We start from the raw sequence: 15,228 nt of genomic DNA, 5'->3' as shown, positions 1-15,228 counted from the left end.
GCCAACCATACAGATCTAAATGCTGAGATAATCCTGCTGATTGTCTGTATTTGGGCCACAACTACAGATGCAGGATTTTTTTTTCTCGGTCACTTTGCAAGCCAGGGACCCCTAGCCAGGGATTCCGTACCTGGGCCGCTCTCGGGGATGCTACTGTGCCCCAGCTCACCTGTGTTATAGCTTGTGCTTATGTTCTGTGGTTCCCAAAATCTTGTACTGCGCCCAAGAAGAATGAAGATGCACTGTACATTGAAGGGTGAGGAGGGTGGAAAAGAATTTTGTTGAACGATGAAACAGCTTTTAGCGGAGAGGGGATATAGGGATGGTTCCCCTTTCTGAGGGCAGGAAAATCCCTCCCCTGTTGCTGGCTCTGGGGCCTCTTATGGACTCAGAATGGGGAGTGGGTGCTGATTGATTTGTGAATATGCAAAAAAGGTTAAAGCGAAGACATCACTCAAAGGTGGGCATGACAGTGTAGAAAACCAATTAGGAAAGGGTAGGTATATGTAAAATAGGTGAAGGTTGGGGACCAATCAGAGGAAACCATGCTGACGGGTGGACAAATTCTCAGTCCGTTTTGAGGATTTAAGCTGTAGCTTGGCTTTCAGGCTTTAAGCTGTCTTTGGCTTCGAGGTGGGGTTTCACCAGGGGCCTGCCCCTATCTGCCTAGGCATTTGGCTGCCTCCTGCCACTCTCAATACCACTCTTGTTCATGGGAATTTCTTGTCATCTAATTTTGCTAGCAATTTATCTGAGTTTTGTTTTTTCTTGGTGTGTATGTGTACTTGCTTTGCCATCACAATTGTATTTATAGTTTTCAGGAGTAGTTTTGGGGAAAAGCAAAAATATGACACATCATTATCCTGCCACTAGAAGTGTGTTACTTATTTATAATTTTATTTGCTTATAATCAGACTACATGATCCCTAGAATTTTTACTTCTAAAAAATTTATGAAGACTTTCTACGTAACTAAGTAGAGGTTTAAATTACATAAATGTGTAGGATGATCGTAAACTTTGCATAAATATGTAAAAAGAATTGCTTGAAAAGAATGCAAATTTTAATTTTAGAAAAGCCTCATTTCCAAAATTTAACCCTCTATGTAGTTTTATGGAAAATTATATATAATGTTTTTCAAGTTTTAGTCAAATCTATTCATTATGTAATTACTCTCTTTTTTTAGTTTTAATCCACTTCATTTGTCTAGTTCTCAGAAGTATGTTGTAGAATTCAACAATATTTTTTCTTATTTTTTTGTATTTGAGTAATCTTTATGCTTTCAGCTGTGCTATCATCTAAAAATATATTAAGCTAAAAGTAACAAAAAGGTCAGTTACAGCCAGGTGTCTCATGCCTGTAATCCTAGCACTTTGGGAGGCCGAGGTGGGCGGTCAGGAGTTCGAGACCAGCCTGACCAACATGAAGAAACCCCGTCTCTACTAAAAATACAAAATTAGCTGGGCATGTGTGGCACATGCCTGTAATCCAGCTACTCAGGAGGCTGAGGCAGAATTGCTTGAACCTAGGAGGCAGAGGTTGTGGTGAGCCGAGATCATGCCATTGCACTCCAGCCTGGGCAAAAAAAAAAAATGTCACTTACCTTTGCTCAATTAAATAGGAGGATATTTATCTAACTTAATAAAAAGTTAGCATCTCAAAATCTAGAGCAAATATCTCTGTGGTAATATTGCCTTTCCTTCATCATCACAAAATGACTATTGCAGCTCCAGCAGAGACATGTAGAAGAATATTCATGGCAGCACAATTTATAATAGTCCAAAATTGGGGAAAACTCAAATTTCCATTCACAGTAAAATGAGCACATCAACAAATCATGGTGTTTTTATATGATTAAATACTATGCAATAATCAGAATAAAGGAACCACTGCTATGCTCCATACCATGGATGATTTTAATAAATATTTTATGCATTTAGATTTCAACACCTAGGAAAGCTGATCTGTGGTGTTAAATAGGCCGGGCACGGTGGCTCACGCTTGTAATCTCAGCACTTTGGGAGGCCGAGGCGGGCGGATCACGAGGTCAGGAGATCGAGACCGTGGTGAAACCTCGTCTCTACTAAAAAATACAAAAAAATTAGCCGGGCGTGGTGGCGGGCGCCTGTAGTCCCAGCTACTCGGAGAGGCTGAGGCAGGAGAATGGCGTGAACCCGGGAGGCGGAGCTTGCAGTGAGCCGAGATTGCGCCACTGCACTCCAGCCTGGGCGACGGAGCGAGACTCCGTCTCAAGAAAAAAAAAAAAAAAAAGTCATAATAATGGTTAAATTTAAGGAGTAAATGGTATCAGGAATTGTCATTACAGGCCATTCTAGATGCTGATAATAATCTCAATATTGATATGAATGACTGTAACACAGGTAGTTTACTTTGTACAAAAAAAAAAAATTTTTTTTATTTTTTTAGATGAAATCTCACTCTGTCTCACAGGCTGGAGTACAATGGCGTGATCTCGGGTCACTGCAACCTCCATCTCCCAGGTTCAAGTGATTCTCATGCCTCAGCCTCCCGAGTAGCTGAAATTACAGGTGCCCACCACCACACCCATCTAATTTTTGTATTTTTAGTAGAGACAAGGTTTCACCATGTTGGCCAGGCTGGTCTTGAATTCCTGACCTCAAGTGATCTGCCCACCTTGGCCTCCCAAAGTGCTGGGATTACAGGTGTGAGCGCCTGGCCTTCTTTGTAAATATTTATGGAGCAGTAAATTTAAAATTTATTTACATATCTGTGTTTATGTATCTTTCAATAAAAAGTTTACATGATAATATGATCAATGGAAAAGTTGAAACAAAATATTACTGGATTTAATAACTCAATAATTAAGTTTAATAGCAGATTATAGTAGTTTAGGAGACAATTATGAAGCTGTAAAGTCATCAAAAAGTAGTTAACTGACAAAACACATCAATCTATATGTTAAACATAAGATTAAATTTAAATGTTAATGGAATAATATTCTAATTAAATACTTAATATTTAATTAACTAACATTTAATTAGAGACACAGGATTGAGAGATGAGTGCAGGTTGGGGAGTACTTCGTAGTGGGAGAATGAAGCTCAGAGAGATCTTGTGGCTTCAGTTCAGTCTGTTAAGTTGCCATATTATGGGATATCATTTTCTGACCCCCAACAATGCAATGATTTTATTTCTGAAATATTCAATGAACATTAAAATTGTACAAAAAAATACTTTGACTTTATATGTCTCACAGAATTAGATTCTTTGATTACTAACTTGCTTTTCAACTATATGAATGGTGGGCCGTTCAAATCAAATAGAAGGTAAAACAATTCTCTGTTCCATGTGACTCAAAATGCATTTTGAAGACAGTTTTAACACCCCTGTGATTTCATCCCTGACCAAATCAATCAGCAGTTCCCATTCCTTAGCCCCCCAAACGCCAAATTATCCTTAAAAACCCTAGTCTCCAAATTCATGGGGAGGCAGATTTGAGAGATATTGCCCATCCTCCCCACCCAGCGGCCCTGCAATTATTAAAATTCAAAATGACAGGATGTCTAATATTCTTGGTTTTCAACCACTAAATAGGAGTTCTCTCTTATTATTGGGACAACCACAAATGTCCCATGTATTTCCTAAATATTCCCTAGAAGAGGCACTATCTCCATGGAGAACATTATTCCCATGTAGAAGAATAGTAGAGTGCTGAGAAGCTGAGATAGTAATGTCTATGGATCACAGTTAATAAATGACTATTGGAATACATTGCCAATATACACATGTGCAATCGTATTGAGTAAACCAGGGTATGTCTATAAAGCATGTACAGTCCCTACAATCCATAGGCCATTGTCTTTGGCAAAATGTCTCGCCCCTCCATTCGGTTTCTTTCTCTTTAGTCTCCTACCATCTACCTCTTTTCAGCCCTTCAAGTACTTCAAGATCAAGCTGTCCCTTCTCTGGGCTGGTATAAGGGCAGAGAAAACAGTGTTCTTGTTCTGCAGACATAGGCCTGCCTTTGAGATCATAGAAATAATCCCTGAGGCACAATTCTGGTGATAATGAAGCACCATTATATGGAGTAATTTAACTCCTCATTGCATCCAACAACTGCACTAAAAAATAGATTGTAGCTTCCCCTTTTCCACAATCAAAGTGCCCACTAAAGTGTTTTTGGAAATGTAACTGTCTTCATTTAAATGAATCTAAAAACTGCTGATAGCTTTAATAAACTTTTAACTGACTTCTAGACACCAAGTTTTCAAACAAAACATTGAATTCTAGTCCTAGAGCCTCTCACTATATTTAGTTTGTTTTCACACAAAAAAATATGTGTGTAAACTCTGATCTGTTAACTGATATTTATCTTGTGTTTCTGTCTCATTCAAAACAAACCCTTGCATTCATTGCCCGTTGAAAAACAGGGAAATAAAGGGAGAATTGGCTATGTATGTGTATGTGTATGTGTGTGTATATATATATACACACACATACACATACACACACACACACACACATATGTATATGATAGAACTTTTCTCAGAGAAACAAAACACATGTTATGGCACAGTGAGGTTCTTCTTGCCCACTGCATGGAAAACACCAATACACTGAGACAGTAGATGTTGCAGCAAAGAAATAATTTTAATATTTTAATAATTGCAGGGCCGCTGAGTGGGGAGGATGGGCAATATCTCTCAAATCTGCCTCCCCATGAATTTGGAGGTGAGGGTTTTTAAGGATGATTTGGTGTGTGGGGGGTGCTAAGGAATGGGAACTGCTGATTGATTTGGTCAGGGATGAAATCACAGGAGTGTCAAAACTGTCTTCATGTCCTGAGTGACTTCATGGGTGGGAGTCACAGAACCAGCTGAATCAGTTCTTTGGTATGGGTCATGGGTCTGGGTGGCATCAGTTGGTCTACCAGAGTGCAAAGTCTGAAAAATATTTGAAAGACCAGCCTCAAGTTTCACAAGTTACCTGTAAGAGCAATTGGTGAAGTTATAAAATTTGTGAGCATTGGGTACAAGAATCCTGAGCAGTAAGCAATTATAAAAAAGCAAGCTAGGGAGCAATGACCAGCTATTGTTTATGCCTATATCTTAGCAGAATTCAAGCCCCCAACATAATTGTAACCTTGTGGTCTTTCATTAGTCTGATATAGTCACTTTCAGTCCCCAAACGAGGAGGCAGGTAGTTTTGGGACACGAACTATTATCATCCTTGCTTTGAACTATAAGCTGAATTCTTCCCATAGTTGGCTTGGCCTACATACAGGAATGAGAAAAGGCAGGTAGCTTGAGGTTAGAAGCAAGGTAGAGTCAGTTGTGTTAGACTTCTCTTACTGTTATAATTTTGCAAAGGCAGTTTCACACGCGTCTTGCCAGCTCCATCCCCTGGCTTGGGCCCTGCCCTGGGTGGGTTTATTTATACCAGGTTAATAAAAGCTTTCAGTAACCTTTGTAGAATATCTCTGAAAGTAACATTATGAAGAAACTTTGTTCAAATTGTCATAAAGTGTTTTGTCTAATCAATTATAAAACAGACTTTAGTCATTTTAATTTACATAAAATAGTTTCCAACCACAGATGTGTTTTTATGGAATAGCTTCATTACCTATTGAATGTGCTTAGAACTTTAAGCTAAACATCCTTGTTTTTTACTTTTTTGGACAGGCACAGATGGCAGCATTACCACATGTATGATTTATTTTTGAAGTGAACTTATATAACAAACAACCCTACTATGCATATGTATATTTTCATAACTTTAAACAATTCTAAATTCAAATAAACCAAGCATTTTTAATTTATTTTGCTAATTATGAAAATTCACTTATCTAATCTGTAAATACCTTTTCCATCTGGTATATAACATAATGATACTCTTTATTGTCACTGTTAATCACGCTGTTGATTTCAGAATCATCAATTCAGATAGCATCTGGGCATCTTTCATTCCATTGTAGGTGACTGATATAGTCAGACAGATACAAAGAAACCTCATAAAAAGCTGTTTGACTTTGTGGAAACACTCTAAATAAATATGTCACATAATAAAGACTAATCAGTTAATATTTAAATGACTAAATAATTTAAGTCATGACTATGGCTTATTGGTGAAAACGGGCTAACTTTGTTAACATCACTATAACATTTTAAAGAGCTTGGAAAAACATGCTATTTTCACCAGAAAGTTTAAACTTGTGCAAATGTCCAAAACCATATTAGAAACAACCTGATCAATAACCATTACATTAATAATACAAAATGGTTGCTATGAATATATTCTAAAGGAACTCTGAAGTATTTGTATATTTCTCTATGAATTTAGCTAATTTTTAGCTCAGTTACTTCTGGTGTAGCATGTGCCCAAAGTCTGCATGTTTTATAATATGATGTGTGCAAAACAACCTTTGGAAAATAATATTAAAGCTTTTCTAAGAACCATGATTTCCTTAGCACATCATCTAAAGCCATTAAACGGTTGATATTAGATACCATGAAAATAGTTGTTAGAATAGTCAACTAGAATGTAAAGACTAATTTCCAATTTATGAATCATACAGATTCTTTATGTTTACTTTTCCTTTTTCATTTATCAACATTTGTCACCTCATTAGTTATTTCTGGTTCTATAAAGACAAAGATGAAGAAAACATGGGAAAATTCAAAGGGCTGAATTTGTAATTTGCAGATATGATACACACTTTCTTGAAAGAAGTTCACATTCCTAATGAGCTGCTCACAAGTCATTTGCAGATTTCAGTAGCCTTTAGTCTTCAGTACTCTGGGTGCCATAACATTGGCTGATAAGTTTTATTTTTTCAATTGTGTTATTATTGTTTAACTAGATTGTCACACTAAAGACCATTTTTATAATACTTTGTATAAGATTTCATTTTAATGGGCTATAATATCGAGTGTAAGAAAGAACTATATCATAATGTTAGGTTTTTTGTTGTTGTTGTTGTTGAGACGGAGTCTTGCTTTGTCGCCCAGGCTGGAGTGCAGTGGCGCGATCTCGGCTCACTGCAAGCTCCGCCTCCCGGCTTCACGCCATTCTCCTGCCTCAGCCTCGTGAGTAGCTGGGACTACAGGAGCTCGCCACCACGCCCGGCTAATTTTTTTGTATTTTTTTTAGCAGAGACGGGGTTTCACTGTGTTAGCCAGGATGGTCTCCATCTCCTGACCTCGTGATCCGCCCACCTCGGCCTCCCAATGTGCTGGGATTACAGGCGTGAGCCACTGCTCCCAGCCATTGTTAGGTTATTTTTGATCACCCATAGAACCTAGCCCAAAACCTCGCAGAATAGGCTTTTAATAGAATATGGTTGAATATATTACGTATTTGCATTGTTTTAACTATTAGGCTGTTTAAAAGGGGCTATATCAAAACTCATGATCATTTTCAAAAATCCATCATATTGGTCTTCAAGTAAAGATACTGAAAAACACAGTTTACAGGGCTTTAAAAAAAGATTCACATTCTTAAGAGACTGTGATAATACCAGATGGCAGATTGTCAACAATGATATTTTACAATGGTTACAGAAGTCATGGATCATATTCTAGTAGAAACAACTTTATTTTCCAAATAGGATTCTAATTTATACACTACTAAGGCAAACAGGGAGTCACTGATCTGGAAGCTCATAGTCATGCCGTTAAAGTGAGATGGTTCCGAATTTATGACACTTTATATTTTTTACCTGTTCCTTTGGCCACAATGGTGTCCCTTTGTTTTTTACCTGCTTCCCCCACATGTATCTAATATAGAATGTTGGACTTGGGAATAAACAATACTTTCATTCAGAAAGGGGAGGAATGGGAGACAGCACTTAGCAGTTCTGAAATCTCTCAGGGTAGACATTGTGAAGGCCCCATCAAGAGGTGGTGACAGTCCTTGATCAGGTCTGATTCTGTATTCTAACAACTCCTCTCCATTCAGTTGATCTCCATGCCCCCAGGTCCACCTTTTGAGAATTATACTCACTGGTTACATTGGAAGTGGCTGTTTGAAAATATGTCCTTGGAGGCTGACCAGTGTTTGCAGCCTGGTTTCTCAGAATTCATATAGGTCTGTTGTATGTAGACATAAACTAATAAGAGGTAGGAGAATAATTGTGGCCACAGTAAAAATATCAAAGACAGTTAAAATAACAGAAAGCAGTGGTTTCCATTGTCACCTTCTCAGAAGCCTGTGACTATTTTAACAGACTTTTTTTGTTGCCTTCTACTTCACATGCCTGCCACTGTTTTTTCAGTAGCAGAAATGAGATGGAGTAGAGAGCCCCATTTTAGGGGCCTGCAGGCCACCTCAGCATAGAAAAGAAGGAAAATCTTGAATTCCTTCAAGGGAAATTCCAGGTACTTAGTTAGCCCTGAGAAGTAAATAAGTAGCCTGATTAGCAAAATGGCAATAACAGCCTCAAACAATAGCCAAGGAAGTTTGGGTCCAGAGATGTTTGGTTTCCTATAGAAACTAAATATAGCATGTTAACATATGTCCCATAGTTGTCTTTCAGAAAACCAGCCTCCCACCGAGATCCCCATAAACAGATTCACTGGCACATAAACCCTAGATAAGGAGGAATTGAACACTAAACCCTGACCACTGTAATTTGTTCTAAATTTCTTCCTGAAGAGTTTGGAGGGAGTCACACACCCAGGCCAGTTAACACTTTTTTTTTCTGCTGACCCCAGATTTTTAAACAAAGCTTCTGTCTTCCTTCACAATTAGAAGTCAGAAAGTTTTTGAATGTACCTACCACCTATAAGCCCCCCTTCAACATATCCCACCCTTTTAGGCCAAAACCAATGTGTAACCTCCATATATTGATTTATGATTTGGACTATAGCTTCTGCTTTCCTGAAATTTTCCCGTGCCTTTAAAAACCGTTACCACCAAGCCATCAAGGAAGTCAAAATTTGAGCATTAGCTGCCTGGTCTTACTTGCTTTGTACCTGCAAATAATAATGCCTTCGTTTCTGTCTCTGCAAAAACCTCTATGTGGATATCTGGTTTTACTGCACCTGGCAAGTGGACCCCAGTTTTGTTCTATAACAGCAACAAAAGAGCCGAAGCTGAGTCATGAGCAGCATCTCAAGGAGACTGTCCATTAAATTCGTATCACTTCTAGCCTTTCTGGTTTGGGTGTTTTTTGTTTTTTGTTGTTTTTTTTTTCCAAACCTATGATTTACTCAAATATATTTCCAATGGCTTTTTTTCTTAAGTTTAACCAGAGTTTGTTTCTGTTATATAAAACCAAAGAATCAATATTGACACACTCAAATCCAACTTTGGTTTCCACTTCCTGAAAATGGTCCACATTAGAGATTTTGAAACTTAAAAGAGACACCTCAAGAGTTCTGAGAAAAAACATCTATACTCCAGAGCAAGGGTTCTTAACCTGGGATCTTTGGATGAGATTCAGGTAGCACCTAAACCTCCCACAATTGTACATATTTTCTTTTATAGAAATTCATAGCTTTCATCAGGTTCTTTTTTATGAGGGGTTGGGGGACAGGGTCTCACTCTGTCACCCAGGCTGGAGTGCAGTGGTATGATCTCGGCTCACTGCAGCCTCAACCTCCCAGGCTCAAGTGATCCTCTCACCTTGGCCTCCTAAGTAACTGGGACCACAGGTGTGCTCCACCACCGCTCCTGGCTAATGTTTGTATTTTGTGTAGAGACAGGATTTCACCATGTTGCCCAGGCTGGTCTCAAGCTGGGGTCAAGTGGTCTGCACACCTTGATCTCTCAAAGTGCTGAGATTACAGGTATGAGCCACAGTGCCCAACCCTCATCAGGTTCTTAAAGAGTATGTAACCATAAAATACTGCTGTTCTGGAAATTTATTTTTAGTTTTCAAATAGCATAAGGAAGTACAATAATAAAAGATTTTCGTCTAGTGAAAATTTTTTTTTTTTGAAGAATGGCTTAATTACTTGGAGAAATTCACTTGGAAATAATTAAAGCTATTTGATATTAGAATGTATCTACAAATGAAAAATAAAATTCTAAGCTCCTCAACTAATTAAATGGAACCCTTCTCTCAGCCAGGGGCATTAAGTTAACCTAAAAAGCTAGTTCAGGCCATGAGGGGATGTGGGGATCAGACATACTTCATTATACTCTCCTCCCATTGGAATTCAGGCACAGCTGACTAGCATTTACATTAAAACAGAGACATTAAGACTTACAAAGTCAACTCTTCGTAGCAATAAGATGCCAACATGACAGATAGCAGGCCCTAAAAGAAATCAAAGTATTTTACCCCAAAATATATTTCTTTGGTATATTTTGAAATGGCCCTGCAAAGCTGCCTCTTGTGGGGAAAATCTAAATTCTGTAGTGAATCTTCTTCCCTTTCCAGGTCTTTTTCCAGAAAAGAATTAACTAAGAGTCTGGCACCTTTTTAAGTCTGATAAGAAACATTTGCAATCAATTCTCCCTGAAGCCTGCTACCTGGAGACTTCATCTACATAATAAAAGCCTCCATCTCCACAATTTCGTATCTTAACCCAGACACTCCCTTCTATTGATTCCAGGTCTTAAGAGAAACACTTTCAGCCAATGGCCAATCAGGAAATCTTCAAATTCACCCATGACCTGGAAGCCCATCAACCAGTCCCTCTTTGAGTCCTTCCACCTTCTCAGACGAAACCAACATACATCTTACGTGTATTGATTGATGTCTTGTGTCTTTCTAAAACATATAAAACCAAGCTATAGCCCAACCTTGGGCACATGTTCTCAGGACCTCTTGAGTCTGTGTCATGGGCACATCTTAACTTTGGCAAAATAAACTTCTAAATTAATTGAGATCTGTCTCAGATATTTTTGGTTTACATATCTACAAAAGATATTATGAAATTTATTTCTCTGAAGGTCCTGAAATATAATGTAAATTCTTTGGTTTAAATTTGTCCTCCTTGAAAAGACTGAGTTGGTTATCTTGGGAATTTTGAATACTTTCCAGCCCTATGCTTCAAGATTTCATATTGTGAACAAAAATAGGATGATATTTAAATCCAAAATAATTTATCATGTCAGAGCTCTAGGCCAGCAGGTTTTAAGAAGGGAATAAGAGCAAAGAGATGTTCTACAGTGAGCAGGTCTATGCAAACCTATCTTCAAGTCCAAGGAAGGTGAGAAGCTGAAGAAAGAGACTGACATATCCAGTTTCTCAGAAGAAAACATTTAATAAGGATTTACAAACAGAAACCATGTCTGTGTCTCAGATGGCAGCAAGACAAGATAGTGGATTCCTGCACCATTACCCACTCAATTCAGAGTTTATTTGCCATAGAGAAAGAATATGTGATTCAGAAGGGATATGTAGGAGAATTGATGTACAATAACATCAAGGTTGTTTTGACATAAGGGCAGTACATTTAGGTAAGTACATACCCTTACACAAGGAATAATAGATGAACTGGAAATCTTAAAGGCCTTCCCAGAAATGTCATTAAACAGAAGGCAACATGACAGATTAGCAACCAAAATAGAGTTGCTTTGGCCTCCACAGGTGTTTAGCTGGAAAGTTTCAATTGAGAAGTAAAGGTGGAGACTCTCTCTTTCTGCAGTAGAACTGTCATGTGGGAGGTTAGAGAACTGAGGTGAGTAAAGATTCATTGGCTTGAATTAGTACACCATTCAAATGTTGCATTTGTGAATGTCAACGTGAATTTTTGCTTGTTGTTTAGCAAACAAACCTCTTTATGTTTACAAAAGTGTTAAACAGATCCAAACACTATGGCAAGAAAAATAAGCGTGTTTCAATCAGGGAGAAAAATAGAGTGCTTACTCAAATACACAACTTTGCAGGCTTTGGTATTCTTGTAAATCTGGTGGAATAATTAATTGAAAGGTGTTTTCTCTCCAGGCAGCTTTTGGTAGAACTCACCATCTATCTCAATGTACGCAAATGTTCTGTTCCACAAGTTAAAGACAGAACATGAAGAAAACTAAATGTGATTTACACTGCCAAGAGAATTTGGAAGTTCAGTATACTTATTTCAAACTGGAATTTAGCCCAGACTCTATTTTTGGTAAAGGAAAAAAAGAAAAAAAATAAACACTTTAATAAAGTACAAGAACATTGGTTAATTGGGGATATAACACACATTTTCCAAGTAAAATTTCTGTTCAATCCTGCATAAAGGGTCAAGTGTGGCTCTTGATATACCAGTTCACCTTTTATATTTAAATAACAAGTTTCTTACCTTGATGAAAAAAGCCAAAATCTAAAATATTTGAAAAGATTTATTATGAGTCAAATAAGAGTGACCATGGCCCATAGCCCAGCTTCAAGAGGTCTGGAGAACATGTGCCTCAACTGGTTGAGTTACAGAGGTGGTGGGTTTACAGTGGTAACAGAAGTTACACGTAAAGACCTAAGTCAGTTCATGAAAGGTATATATTGGTTCAGCCTGGAAAGTGGGTCATTGGGACATCTAAAGGGTGAAGGAGCTTACAAGTCATAGGTGGATTCAAAGATTTTCTGATTGGCAATTGGTTGAAAGAGTGAAGTTTTGCCTAAGAAGTTGAAGTCAGAGCAGAAAGAAATGCCTGAATTAAGATAAGGGAGTTGTGGAAGCCAGGGTTTTGTTATGTAGATGAAGCCTCAGGTAGTAGGCTTCAGAGAAAATCAATGGTAAATGTCTTTTCTTGGACCATAAAACGTGTTAGATTCTCAGTTAAATCTCTCCTGGATTAGGAAAAGACCTAGAAACGGAAGAAGATTCTCTACAATTTTCCTTACAAGAGATGACTTTGCAGAGCCATATCAAATTATGTAAAAGAAAATATATTTGGGGATAAAATACTTTGAATTCCTTCAGGATCTCCTATGTGTCCTGTGATGCTATATCAGTCAGGTCGGACTTTGGTATCTTATTGCTACAAACAGTCTACTTTATCAGTCTTATGATCTCTATTTTATTGTTAATGCTGGCCTGTTGTGCCTAAACTCCAAATGGAGAGGTTATAATAACAGGCATGTCCAACTGCCCCCCTTTCCTGTCATAGCCTGAATTAGTTTTTTCAGGTTTCTTTGGCATTCCTTTGGCCAAGGGGAGTCCATTCAATCGGTTGGGGGGCTTAGAATTTTATTTTTGGTTTACACTTATCTATTTGCTTTTCCAAAAATCTATTTGATAGACTCTGACTTCCAATCTGACTTTTTAGCCTCCCCACAAATCACAATTGTAAATTCTGGAAATGATGCAGCAGAAAACCAAAGTAGAACTCTGAAAAGTGGTAAGAAGGTGAACTGATTTTAGACCTCGTGGCTGGGGGAAAAGCACAGCAGCAGGGAGGCTTGCCTTCCCCCTGCCACCCACCCAACAGACAAATGCTACCCAGACCTATTGTTTTCTGACCAGCAAAATAGCAAAAGAAGGAAGCCAAGGTAGGTTTTGTTTTCTCCTGCTTAGAATATGAGTCCTTCTGACAACATCAGGTGAACAGACACCACTGGTAATGGTGGTCAATTGAGAGCCTTGCCATAAACAGGCAGCCAATGGAAACATTAACCTTCCCTGCCTGTCCTGAGACTCCCTTTTTCCACTGAGAGGTACTGAGCAGGTCAACGGAGCTGGCAGAAGTTACCAAGCTATGGCTGGTGCCTGGTCAAGGAAGCCTATTTGTCCCCATGAACTCAAGATTCTTCTCCCACCTAGAGATACAGATACCAGGCAGGGAAACAAAGAACTCAGTTTATAGCAAGTAGCCCTATATAGGAAGTCTTTTTGTGCCTGCAGCAGGAAAGTCTGCTCCCCTGGCCAGAGATAATAGAGAAGGCAGAAGGCACTGGTAGGGGAATCCCACCATGCCCCATTCCCATTCAGAGACATCCAGCAGCTGGCCTAAATAAACCCTATTTTATCCCTTAGGGAGCACCAGTAGAAACCAATGTGAACTCCAGAAGCACTAGATAAACCAGGTGGATGAAAATAATACCACAAAGGCTCTGACAATCAAAATGCCATTATAACTACAACCTACAAAAATAAGCAAAGACCTGTATGCTAAAACCAAGCAGTGAGACAATCTTCTAAAATAAAAGATTAAAATAAGACTCAGTGTTTCCTGACAAAATAGGGGGGAAAGTCTAGAATGAAATTTAAAATAACCTTTCATAACAAGAACCAGAAAATCACAACTTGAATGAGAAAAGGAGTTGATATCAACACTGAGATAAATCAGATGTTGGAATTATCTCACAAAGATTTTATAGTAGTTATCATAAAAATGCTTCAGATATCAATTATAAATTCTCTTGAAACAAATTATAATTTGTTATTAAAAAGAGTTATTAAAATAGGAGTTATTAAAAAGAGACAAATGGAAATTATAGAACTGAAAATACAATAAGAGAAATAATCTGATGGAAGGGCTCATTGGTAGAGTGGAGATGACGAAGTATAGAATCAATGAATTTGAAGCAGAATAATCAAATTCACTCTTATAACAAGAACCATTGTGAACAATAGGAAGAAAACAGATTCCTTAAAACGTCAAAGCCTCAGGGACCTGTAAAATGATAACAAAAAAATCCATCATTCATGTCAGCAGAGTCCCAGAAGAAAAGGAGAAAAAATGGGGCTGAAAGAGTGTTTGAAGAAATAACGGCTGACACAAGACACAAGACACAAACCTACGGATCCAAGAAGCTGAGTGAATCCCAAACAGGATAAACTCAAAGAAACCTATGTCAAAATACCTAATTAAAGTTTTGAATAGTAAAAATAAGGAAAATGTCTCAAAACCAGCCAGAGAGAAATGATACATTATCTATATGGGAACACTCACTTAAAGGATGATAGACTTCTCATCTGAAACCACAGAAGCCAGGAAGAAAGTGGCACAACATTTTCAAATGCTGAAAGAAAAATAAATAAATAAATAAAACAACCGTCACCCCAGAATTCTGGTGAAACTATCCTTCATAAATGGAAGGAAAATAAAAACATTCTCACAAGAAGGAAAACTAAAAGCATTATCAGAGATATGGTGGTTAAAGGAAATTCTCAAAAAGAAAGAAAAGGATAAAAGAAGTAATCTTGCAGCATCAGGAAGGAAGAAGGAATAACAGAGCATTTTTCTCATGAGCTTTATAAACTTATTAAAATTAAAAATTAGCACAGCATCTTGTATCCAGGATGATAATATTTAAAGTTTGGAAAGGTAAAGGAACTCCAATGGAAGTGAGGCTTCTTTTTTTTTTTTTTTT

At 37.9% G+C, this 15,228-nt stretch overlaps 1 long non-coding RNA gene across 2 annotated transcripts in view; it reads right to left on the bottom strand.

The window, feature by feature from the left end:
* Positions 1-4,621: 4,621 nt before the first annotated feature.
* The window catches only part of LOC116463140 (uncharacterized), a 26,607-nt gene continuing 16,000 nt past the window's right edge, over positions 4,622-15,228 (bottom strand). Inside the window, exon 6 of one of the 2 annotated variants that reach the window (XR_004246594.2) lies at positions 4,622-4,967. This is a non-coding gene — a long non-coding RNA (uncharacterized LOC116463140). The remainder of the gene's footprint in view (positions 4,968-15,228) is intronic. The other variant, XR_004246595.2, reaches the window with a different exon arrangement.

This window comes from Hylobates moloch, unplaced genomic scaffold, assembly GCF_009828535.3.
Source record: "Hylobates moloch isolate HMO894 unplaced genomic scaffold, HMol_V3 SCAFFOLD_26, whole genome shotgun sequence".
NCBI classification, from domain to species: domain Eukaryota; kingdom Metazoa; phylum Chordata; class Mammalia; order Primates; family Hylobatidae; genus Hylobates; species Hylobates moloch.
Note: the sequence above shows the minus strand (reverse complement) of the source record. Positions and strands in the feature narration are given on the sequence as shown.